Genomic DNA, 12628 nt, shown 5'->3' with positions numbered 1-12628 from the left:
AAAGTGGCGTAATGGTTTATTTTGAAAGTTTTACTTTAGTTTTATTTGGGTGGATACACTGCCCTCTAGTCTGCCTCATTGCACATAGCTAAATCCAACTGCTCCCTGTTAGGACCAACATAAGTTTTTGTTTGCGCAAATATATTTTTTAATGCATTCGTAATTTAGTTTATAGGTATATTTGGCCGGTTTTTTTTTTTGGAATATGTGTCGAACCATTTGTAAAGAGCATTGTGAAAAGAAAAAAAAAAAACATTTTATACCATTTAGGCTAGCGGACTTTTGCTATTTAAGTTAGCCAATTTTTCTTTTGCTGTACATAGTTCCTCATTTATTCATTTTTTAGACCGTTTGATGCTCAGCTCAGGCATCTTAATTTTTCATGTTCATCATGTGATGACTCGATTTTTTTTTTTTCGAACTAACTAGTTCATATATTAATCGACTACTAAAATAATCGATAGCTGCAGCTCTAAATGTACTTATGTGATAGGTTATAGCACAGTATAATCATAACAGTTGATACAGATAACTAGGTTAAAAAAAAAAAAAAACATTTAAAAACCAAACATTGTAAGCAGTTACTCACAATGTTACCCATTTACTTGTACTTGAGTACAGTTTTTGGATGACTACTTTAACTAGAGTAATATTATTTTGAAGTAACGCTACTCTTACTTAAGTAAAATTTTGGCTACTCAACCCACCTCTAACATATATGGAAAACTCCATTGACGGGTGAACGTTGCAGAGGCAAGACGTTACCTAAAACGCTTCGTTTTAACAGCTCGTCAGGGAACAAAATCTTACTATGTTCATGATTTTTATTCCAATTATGACTCATTGACAACCAATCAGATAGCACATGAATCGAAAACTATTTTGATGCTTGATAATTAAACACATTTCAACCGCAGTCAAGCAACCTGCGTAGTATTGGGGCGATGTAATGTGACGATTCACCAACAAAATGCCAACTGATTGCTTGTCAAATTGAGAGAGACAACGAGAACCAAAAGTGGTATTTGCCCTGTGGCAAAATTGATTTTGCCATGTTTTTTGTTTTTGTTTTTTTTTTTTTGCTATTTGGCATTTTTTTGCCATGTGGCAAAGTTGATTTTACCATGTGGCTTTTTTTTGCCATGTGGCAAAGTTGATTTTGCCATGTGGCATTTATTTTGCTATGTAGCATTTTTTTTGCCATGCGGCAAAATAGATTTTACCATGTGGCTTTTTTTTGCCAAGTGACAAAATTGATTTTGCCATGTGGCATTTTTTCTTTGCTATGTGGCTTTTTTTTTTTTGCCACGTGGCAAAGTTGATTTTGCCATGTGGGATTTTTTTTTTTTTTGCCATGTGGCAAAATTGATTTTGCCATGTGAGATTTTTTTTTGCCATGTGGCAAAATGGATTTTGACATTTGGCATTTTTTTGGTATATGGCAAAATGGACTTTGTTTGTTTTGGGGCGGGGGGTGGGGGTATGGCATTTTTTGGGGGTATATTACAGTTTTGCAGACCATGCACGTCCAAATTTTACATTCATTTTAAATGGCAGAAAAACATGTGGTTGTGATTTTTGGCCATCCACTTACCATTACAGCGCATTGACATTCACCGGACACTAGGCAGGCTATGCCATTGATGGCTATGCATGTCCAAATTTTCCATTAATTTTAAATGGCAGAAAAAAACATGTTTGGCTGTGATTTTTGACAATACACTTTAGAGTGCAATGACAGCCAACTGGCAACCAAGTCAGACTATGCCATTGACGGCTATGCACATACCCAAAAACATGCCACATGGCAAAATCTATTTTGCAACATGGCAAAATCCATTTTGCCACATAGCAATGATTATTCGACAGAAGAAGAAAAAAGTTCTGTTTTTTTTTTTTTTTTATAGCTGGGCCATGTTTTAAAACCTCGTGGATAACTACATCACTGAAACATGGAAATCATCCAAATCCGTGCAGCACAGTGGCTCCGCCCAGGGGGTACAATTTTTGACAAGGGTAAAAATATTGGCACAACAACGCCGGGAGAACTAAATTCAATGGACAACGATCTTGGTGAAAAGTATAGCTGTCCTAAGCAGCCTGATTTAGAATTCCCCTCAAGAATGATGGGAAACAAAAAACCCTCATTTTCAACTTATTTTTATAAATATTGTTGTAAGTTAATTTTATTGCTGACACTGCGTTTCGGGGCCGTCAACATGTTATGCCTCCCTGCCCCAAAAGTAAAACTCCGCCTATGTCGGCGCTACGTGTTGTCTTGTTTTGGAATTTGGAAGCGGAGTAGTACTTGTAGGTAGGGTGGGGAAGGGAAGGGGCGTGTACATACTTGTCTAATGAGAATGTGGCGTGGGTTGGCACAATCGCGCGCTTGTCAGCCAGCTGACTCCCTCTGCAGGAATGCGTGTGCGGCGGAGGCTCCGCCCACCTTCTCACATTCGTGCATGCGCTCGTTCCGCAGCTGCAGAGTTGAGGGTGGAAATTTGTCGCTGTGCTCCGAACTCCTTGGCTGCCATTGACTGTGATAGACGTCCAATTTACTTCAACAGCCCTCCTAGTTCAAATGGATTGGACTTCTACTCGTGACATACTCATTTAAAGAGGTTTCATTTAGATTTCAATATCCACATGATTTAATGATTCACTATCATTATCAATGCCACTGAAATAAATACATTTTAAAATTTTAAAATAGAGACAATATTTACTGTTGCACTCCCCCGTATTTCAATGTTTTTTTTTTTAAACTTAAAAAATAATGAAAACTAGGCCTGCAACGGGCCCTCGCACTTTGGCGCAACTCGGACGGCACGCAGGTCAGGGTGGTGGCAGATCGTCTCCCTCTCATCAAATCAAATTTTCTCAAAACTCGCCTCTTTTTTGGGGATTACAAATACATTCACAAAACTAGGTGAAAAAGACCCTATTGAAGACAGCCCTACAAAAAAGGAGGCGCTACTGAGCTGTGCAGCCACACCCATATTCAAAACCAAAACGGATCTTGTAATTGGGCCAATTCGACCCCTTGTGCCAAATTTTGTAGGTCTATAAGCTGCCAAAGTCCCTGAAAAAAATCTACTTCCTTGTAATGGCGAGCAAAGGGTCGTCACGGCAACAGACAGAGACGTGTGGACATGCGCTTTAAATTATAGTCTTACAAAAGCTCTTGAAACTACAGCGACCAACCCGGAAATAACCGGACATGTATAAGTAAACTGAGTGACTTTCTGTTGCCACTAGTTGGCGCTACAGAGTTGATGCAAATGACCCCTACAGGACCCTTCAGGGTATGACTCTCACCAAGCATGGAAGTTTGGCGCAGATACAGTGGGGAGAACGAGTATTTGATACACTGCCGATTTTGCTGGTTTTCCCACTTGCAAGCCATGTACAGGTCTGTAATTTGTATCATAAGTTCTCTTCAACTGTGAGGGACGGAATCTAATACAAAAATCCAGAAAGTCACATTGTATAATTTTTAAATAATAAATTTGTATTTAACTGCATGAAATAAGTATTTGATACATTACCAACTAGTAAATATTTCGGCTCTTAGTTCTTTTTTAAGAACCCCTCCTGTTCTCCACTCATTACCGGAAGTAACTGCACCTGTTTGAACTTCTTACCTGTATAAAAGACACCTGTTCACATGCTCAAACAAACAAACTCCAACCTCTCCACAATGGCCAAGACTAAAGAGCTGTGTAAGGACATCAGGAATAAAATAATAGACCTGCACAAGGCTGGGATGGGCTACAGGAAAATAAGCAAGCAGCTTGGGGAGAAGGTAACAACTGTTGGAGAGATTATTAGAAAATGGAAGAAGTTCAAGTTGACGGTCAATCTGCCTCGTTCTGGGGCTCCATGCAAGATCTCACCTCGTGGGGCATCACTGATCATGAGGAAGGTGAGGGATCAGCCCAGAAGTACACGGCAGGACCCGGTCAATGACCTGAAGAGAGCTGGAACCACAGTCTCGAAGAAAACCATCGGAAACACATTACGCCGTCATGGATTAAAATCCTACAGTGCACGCAAGGTCCCGCTGCTGAAGCCAGTGCATGTCCAGACACGTCTGAAGTTTGCCACTGACCATCTGGATGATCCAGAGGAGCAATGGGAGAAGGTCATGTGGTCGGATGAGACCAAAATTGAACTTTTTGGTCTAAACTCGGCTCGTCGTGTTTGGAGGAAAAAGAAGGATGAGTACAACCCCAAGAACACCATCCCAACCATGAAACATGGAGGAGGAAACATCATTTTTTTGGGGCTGCTTCTCTGCCAAGGGTACAGGACGACTGCACCATATTGAGGGGAGGATGGATGGGCTATGTATCGCCAGATCTTGGCTGACAACCTCCTTCCTTCAGTGAGAGCCCTGAAGATGGGTCTTCCAGCATGACAACGACCCAAAGCACACAGCCAAGGCAACCAAAGAGTGGCTCTGTAGGAAGCAGCTTAAGGTCCTGGAGTGGCCTAGCCAGTCACCAGATCTGAACCCGATAGAAAATCTATGGAGGGAGCTGAAAGTCCGTGTTGCCCGGCAGCAGCCCCGAAACCTGAAGGCTCTGGAAAAGATCTGCATGGAGGAGTGGGCCAAAATCCCTGCTGCAGCATGTGCAAACCTTGTCAAGGACTACAGGAAACGTTTGGTATCTGTAATAGCAAAGAAAGGTTTCTGTACCAAATATTAAGTTCGATTTGTGTGATGTATCAAACTTATTTCATGCAATTAAATGCAAATTTATTATTTAAAAATCATACAACGTGATTTTCTGTTTTTTTGTTGTTGTTGTTGTATTAGATTCCGTCCCTCACAGTTGAAGAGAACTTATGATACAAATTACAGACCTCTACATGCTTTGCAAGTGGGAAAACCAGCAAAATCGGCAGTGTATCAAATACTTGTTCTCCCCACTGTATGTCTCATGAACATTCTCACCAATTTTGAGGATCCAACAAACACTCTAGGCAGCAATGTCTCAAATGTGTTTTGATTTTTTGATGTTGTTGTTGTTATTGCTTGTTTGTTTCTGATTTTTTTTCTTAAATAGTCGGGGAAAAAAATGGTAAAGTTTGGGTGGGAAAAAAATCAGAGCCAAAGCATCAACATATAATCCCATTGCTGATGAGTTGACCCTTCACGTGGCAACCCACAGAAGCTGAAATCTAATTGAACAACAAATAAAGCTGCAGTTTTGGAATTGTATTTGAAGAGAAACAGACGGGGAGAGTGAGATGGCAAAAGAAGAAAAGTATGTCAGCACGTTAGCGTTCGGGAGCAAGCCTGATCCTGATCCTGCGGGGAAGGAGGAGGACTACCAGGCAGGCAGGCAGGCGGGCACGCTATTTTTAGATCCTGTTGCCATGTGCCCGCAATGTGAGCGGCAGGCGGACGCAACATGCGCACAGAACGGGACTCCCACCACTTGCTGCGTGCTCGACTCGTCAGCCTCGCCGTGACAACGTGACATCAATCATGCCAGTTTCATGTGACTACACATCATTACGACTTGCCAATGTGACCTTTTAACCCGAATTAGGATTTTCTTTCCCAACCCTTACTGGGCACTTCTTTAACTCATTGGTTGCCAATGACAGTGCTGGACGTCCGATCCATTTTGCCTGGAAGCAAGGGCGGACTGGCATATGGGGATACCGTAGATTTCCCCAGTGGGCCCGTGTAGAGAGAAATAAATAGGGTCGTATTTCCAAAAATAAGTAGGGTTTGGTGTCAATACACATGCGCCAACTGCGACCATATATGGCGGAAAACACAGACAAGACTGAAAAAGCAGTTTCTGCTCTTGCACTCCTCTTTAAAAGAAACTGCTGTATTTTAAGCCAAAATAACTGTTGCGTTTAATAGAACTATATGTTTATATGCTGCCATAGCAGATTCATGGCGCATGAAGCCCCCAGACAATTTTCAATTTGTCCGTTTTACCCTGAAAACCCTGGTTTACAGATGTCGCGCAACCGCTTTTGTTTCAACCCATCCATAAAACGAAGGTAATTAATTATATTTATTATTCAAAATTTATGTCGTTTTTAGCTTAGAATCACTCATTGATGTCTCATATTTCGTTTAAAAATTGGCTTTAAAAAATTATTCACTCACATATCTTAAACTTCTAAACAAATTATGTCACAATGAAAAAAATGGCGTCTGTAAAAAAGTCACTGATATCGACCTCATAACTACCGCATAATTGTATTTTTTTTGTGACTGTCGCATTTTCTCCGATATGTTTGATGATAAATAATCGATCCAAACAAAGGAAAATAGGAAAAAAAACGTTTAGAAGCGTAAATATATGAAAAAGAACATCTCGACCACACCTTGATGTCTGCGATTTCTGCATCGCGGCCCTTGTTATATGTTTCACACATAACATCCCAAACAAATCCAGCTTTGACCATTCACAGCTGTGTCTTGACACTCACTGATACATGCGACATGGATTTTTTGGGATCAAAACAAGATAAGTACGCGATAATATCTCGTTAAAGTCATGGCCTCTGTAATTCTGCTCTCGCGTGTTCTCGCCTCCAGAAAGGGTTTTGCCGTTTAAAAAAAAAAAAATTTTTTTTAAATGCCCTCCTGTTCAAAAATTTTCTTCCCCCAGAAAATTGAGATTTTAAACTTTCGAATGATGCATGCACATGCATATCGGACAATTTTGAAATTTGGCCAAATTGGGGGTCTCAAAGCGGAACTTCAAGTCACCCAAGTGTTTTCCGCCATATACAGTGGGGAGAACAAGTATTTGATACACTGCTTACACATACATGGGGAAAAATAAGTATTGAGTGAAAAATAAGTAGGATTTGGTGACTGAGGTCAAGCCAGTGGACGTTGGTGTTCCTGTGGTAAAATTAGCGCACCCGTGTAATCCAAGCATTACGTTAAATGCATTCCAACCGAACTCAAAACTATGCATTTTGCTGTAGCAACATTAGAAAAATGAATTAAAAGTCCCACATGTGTACTTTTATCAGGTGACAGTTCTTTTTTGTGGAATTGTAAATCCCCAATTTTGAATATGTTATGGCCAAGGTTGGTGAATTTTAGTATTGGACCTCTTTGACTACTCCCATACTCAATACTCTGTATTTTTACTGTACCAATATTTAGAAAATTTGAATTAAAAGTACTTCATGTGTGCTTTGATCTGGTTACAGTTCTCATTTTTGTGGTACTGTAAATCCATATTCTGAATAAATTCTGGCCAAAATTGGTAAAAATTAGTACTGGACCTCTCTGACTACTCCCATACTTAACACTATGTATTTTTACTGTACCAATATTTAGAAAATTTGAATTAAAAGTCCTTGATGTGTCCTTTGATTTGGTTACAGTTCTCATTTTTGTGGTACTGTAAAGCCACAATTCTGAATAAATTCTGGGCAAGGTTGGTGAAAATTAGTACAGGACCTCTCTGACTACTCCCATACTCAATACTCTGTATTTTTACTGTACCAATATTTAGAAAATTTGAATTAAAAGTACTTCATGTGTGCTTTGATCTGGTTACAGTTCTCATTTTTGTGGTACTGTAAATCCATATTCTGAATGAATTCTGGCCAAAATTGGTAAAAATTAGTACTGGACCTCTCTGACTACTCCCATACTTAACACTATGTATTTTTACTGTACCAATATTTTGAAAGTTTGAATTAAAAGTCCTACATGTATACTTTGATCTAGTTACAGGTTACAGTTCTCATTTTTGTGGTACTGTAAATCCATATTCTGAATAAATTTTGACCAAAGTTGGTAAAAATTGGTACTGGACCTCTCCAACTACTCTCAAACTTAAAACTATGCATTTTTACTGTACCAATATTTAGAGAGTTTTAATTAAAAGTCCTACATGTATACTTTGATCAGGTTACAGTTCTTTTTTTGTGGTACTGTAAATCCACAATTTTGAATAAGTGCCGGCCAAGGTTGGTGAATTTTAGTATTGGACCTCTCTGACTACTCCCATACTCAAAACTATGCATTTTTAGTGTGCCAATATTTAGAAAATTTGAATTAAAAGTCCTACATGTGAAGTTTGATCAGGTTAGTTTTTTTTGTGGTACTGTAAAGCCACAATTTTGAATAAGTTCTGGCCAAGGTTGGCGAATTTTAGTATTGGACATCTGTGACTACTCCTATACTCAAAACTATGCATTTTTACTGTACCAAAATTTAGAAAGTTTGAATCAAAAGTCCGACATGTATACTTTGATCAGGTTACAGTTCTTTTTTTGTGGTACTGCAAATCCACAATTCTGAATAAATTCTGGCCAAGGTTGGTAAAACTTAGTACTGGACCTCTGTGACTACTCACAAATTCAAAATTATGCATTTTTACTGTACCAAAATTTAGAAAGTTTGAATCAAAAGTTCTACATGTATACGTTGATCAGGTTACAGTTTTTTTTTTGGTGGTACTGTAAATCCACAATTTTGAATTAGTTCTGGCCAAGGTTGGTGAATTTTAGTATTGGACATCTCTCACTACTCCCATACTCAAAACTATGCATTTTTAGTGTACCAATATTTAGAAAATTTGAATTAAAAGTCCCGCGTGTGCTTTCATCTGGTTACAGTTCTCATTTTTGTGGGACTGTAATGCCACAATTTTGAATAAGTTCTGGCCAAGGTTTGTATATTTTAGTATTGGACCTCTCTGACTACTCCCATACTAAAACTATTCATTTTTACTGTACCAATATTTAGAAAATTTGAATTAAAAGTCCTACATGTGAAGTTTGATCAGGTTAGTTTTTTTGTGGTACTGTAAAGCCACAATTTTGAATAAGTTCTGGCCAAGGTTGGCGAATTTTAGTATTGGACCTCTGTGACTACTCCTATACTCAAAACTATGCATTTTTACTGTACCAAAATTTAGAAAGTTTGAATTAAAAGTCCTACATGTATACTTTGATGTAGTTACAGTTCTCATTTTTGTGGTACTGTAAATCCACAATTCTGAATAAATTCTGGCTAAGGTTGGTAAAAATTAGTACAGGACCTCTCTGACAACTCACAAATTCAAAACTGCATTTTTACTGTACCAATATTTAGAAAGTTTTAGTTAAAAGTCCTACATGTGAACTTAGACCAGATTAAACTTTTTGAATGGTTTACTCATGTTAAAGTTTATTTGATCAATGACCTGTTTACTTTAAAATCACTACATGCTTTGAAGACATTGTTGACATCAAAATTGTCCGAATCGTTCTTTTTACCCTATTTAAAGCAATTATTTAGTATTTAGTACATATTTAGTTTAAAATAAAATTTTTTAATGTTTTGCCCGTCTCTTTTTTTCATTTTGGATGGTTTTTATTTAATATTTTAAAAATTGTTCTTACTATTTGAAGAAAACTAGAACCTCTGTGCTTTTAAAGGATAAAGGCTGACCTCTACTGGCTAACTCAGGGGTCAGCAACCAAAAATGTTGAAAAAGCCATATTGGACCAGGACAAAAAAAAAACAAAACAAAAAAAAAACAAGGCTGTCTGGAGCCGCAAAAAAATAAAAGCCTGATATAAGCCTTATAATGAGGGCAATACAGGCTGTATGTGTCTATAGTAGTCATTTTGATAGCTGCTCGAAATCACATTAGTCGGGTACATCGTGACCCGGGGACTACCTGTTTAGGCAGGGGAATGAGTTTCCCTGCATATTCTTGTAAAGCACCATACCATTATTCGTTCTTTCTACAAATACTAGTACTTTTTTCTGAAGACTGGACGATTCAGTTTTTCAAGGGACAGTTGGCAACCCTAACTCATAGACTTTATAATGTATTGACGGGACATAGGGCCGATAAGTAGGGGGCCTGCATTGTTGGCGAGGCCGTCAAAGCTGACGTAGTGGAATCACAGACAAAGAGCTTTTTTCGTTGAACATTCTTGTGAATAAATGCTTAAATCCCTGAATTCCTTATAGATATGGACGTAAAAGTCTCGATTCTTGGTTAAAAGCAAAAAAACCCCACAAAAAAAACACGTGCACTTAGCATTTATTTTACATAAATATGTCCAAGTACAATGCTAGTCTGTTAGTAAATGTAGCTAGCGGATGCCTTACGTAAACAGAGCTTTTTGAGTGAAAATTCTTGTGAATAAATGCTTAAATCCACGATTTCTTTATAGATATGGACGTAAACCAGTCTCGATTCTTGGTTAAAAGCAAAAAAACAAACAAAAAAAAAAGAAAAAAGTGCAGTTATTATTTATTTTACGTAAATATTTCAAAGTACAATGCTAGTCTGTTAGTGAATGTAGCTAGCGGGTGCCTGATGTAAACAGAGCTTTTCCGTTGCAAATTCTTGTGAATAAATGCTTAAATCCCTGAATTCTTTATCGATCATCAACATAAAACACTCTCGGTTCTTGGTTAAAAGCAAAAAAAAAAACGTGCAGTTAGCATTTGTTTGACGTAAATATGTCAAAGTACAATGCTAATCTGTTAGTGAATGTAGCTAGCGGGTGCCTAATGTAAACAGAGCTTTTCCAGTGAAAATTCTTGTGAATAAATACTTAAATCCCCGAATTCTTTATAGATATGGACGTAAAACTGTCTCGATTCTTAGTTTAAAGTAAAAAAAAAAAAAAAAAAACGTGCAGTTAGCAACTATTTTACGTAAATACGTCGAAGTACAACGCTAGTCTGTTAGTGAATGTAGCTAGCAGCCGCCTGATGTAAACAGAGCTTTTCCGGTGAAAATTCTTGTGAATAAATGCCTAAATCCCCGAATTCTTTACAGATATGGACGTAAAACAGTCCCGATTCTTGGTTAAAAGCACAAAAAAAAACCTGCAGTTAGTAATGATTTTTTGTAAATATATCGACGCACAATGCTAGTCTGTTCGTGAATTTAGGTGGTGGCCGCCTGATATTAACAGATTTTCAGGTGAAAATTTTTGTGAATAAATGCTTAAATCCCTGAATTCTCTATTAATATTGGTGTAAAACAGTCTCAATCCCTTGCTAAAAGCAAAAAAAAACATGCAGTTAGCATTTATTTTACGTAAATATTGCGAACTATGATGCCAATGTAGTAGTGGCTAATTTCTCCCATTGATTTTTTTTCACATTTCAAGATGCAAGCATGGTACGAAAAATATAATTACCTTGAATCCTCGAACAAATCACTGCTGAGACAATGTTTCCTGTTTGTATGCAGTACAGCTTTCATACTTTTTCAACAGAAATCCGGCATTAGATCGCTGCGTGCGAGTGTTGGTGAATAGCTCCTCTTGATGTGGGCGGCCCCCTACTAGAATGCGAGGCGCCGTGCATGACCGATCTGACCCATCAATACATTATGAAGTCTATGCCTAACTCACTGCAGAAGGATGATTTGACGCCGGCATGTGATATCAATGTCAATGGCACTGAAAGAGATATAACAGAAAAATTAGACACATATATAAATCAGGATTGACTTTTATTTCCTGACAAAATTGAATCATTGAAAGTATTAAAGTCCAAGGCCGCTCCTGCGGCTGAAACGATACAAATGTAACACAAACAGGAAGTGATAAAACTTCAAAATACTCGCCAATTTACATCCACGAATACTTGCACTCTGTCAGTTCTTTTCCCACATTCACTTTTTATAAAAAAGAAAAAAAAAGAACCAAATATTAGATTAGAAAAACAATTTCAACAAATCTTGAGATTTAGTGCTAACAGCGGTCGATCAAAAATACACACGGAATGATTTCCCAACTCGTCCAATGCTAATCTTGCTAATGGGGCGTTGAACGCTAAGCTTCTTCCTGACACTACTAAAACAAACATTAGCTTTGTTAAATAAGTTCAGCTTCACACTTAGCGCGTTCAACACACACTAAATCAAAACACACCGGAAGGTTTCTTACAGTTTTTAAACACAAAATGTCAACCGAAAGAAATGGTCAAGTCGCTAAAGGCTAATTAGCCTCGTCAACTGTCGCTAAAACTTTGGCATGCACTTATTGTGATGAATATTGTCAGCTGGCCTGAGAATAATTACAGTGGGGGAACAGGCTCAAGTGATCATCCATCTTTTAGAGAGAGAGAAAAAAAAAATCCAGAATATTTGTGAATAAGTACTGATAAAGTGCTAGGAGACAACAGGGCGAGAATCAAGGTGCTAATTTGAGTTTCCAGTTAAGGAGGAGTCAAAATTATTGTTGGAGAACCAAAGAAAAATGAACGAGCAATTCAACAACATCAAAACAACCAAAGATGTTTGCTCGCTAGTGAGATAGCTAGCTAGCTAGTGACCGTGAACACAAGACAGTCAATTTCACAACAATTGCTTGAACCAATTTTCGAAAGGATGTGTTTTATGAACTCAATGGCCGCCATTTATGGCAATAGACGTATAATTTGAAGAGGGAGGAGTCTTGAAAGAATAAAAAACAAATGTAATATTGTGTGTTTTCCATTAAATTTTAACAAAAATAAATATTTACTAAATAAGAGTCCCCTCTCGCTGTCTGTCGCCATCAATGTTAGCCTAATGTACGGTGGCCGAGAAGTGTCAGGCGAACTGCAAAGTAGAAACACTTTGCAAATAGAAAAAAGCAGGAACCCAAATTGCAAACGCTTTGC

Source organism: Corythoichthys intestinalis, chromosome 17 (genome assembly GCF_030265065.1).
Source record: "Corythoichthys intestinalis isolate RoL2023-P3 chromosome 17, ASM3026506v1, whole genome shotgun sequence".
Lineage (NCBI taxonomy): Eukaryota > Metazoa > Chordata > Actinopteri > Syngnathiformes > Syngnathidae > Corythoichthys > Corythoichthys intestinalis.
This window is presented reverse-complemented; position numbering follows the sequence as displayed.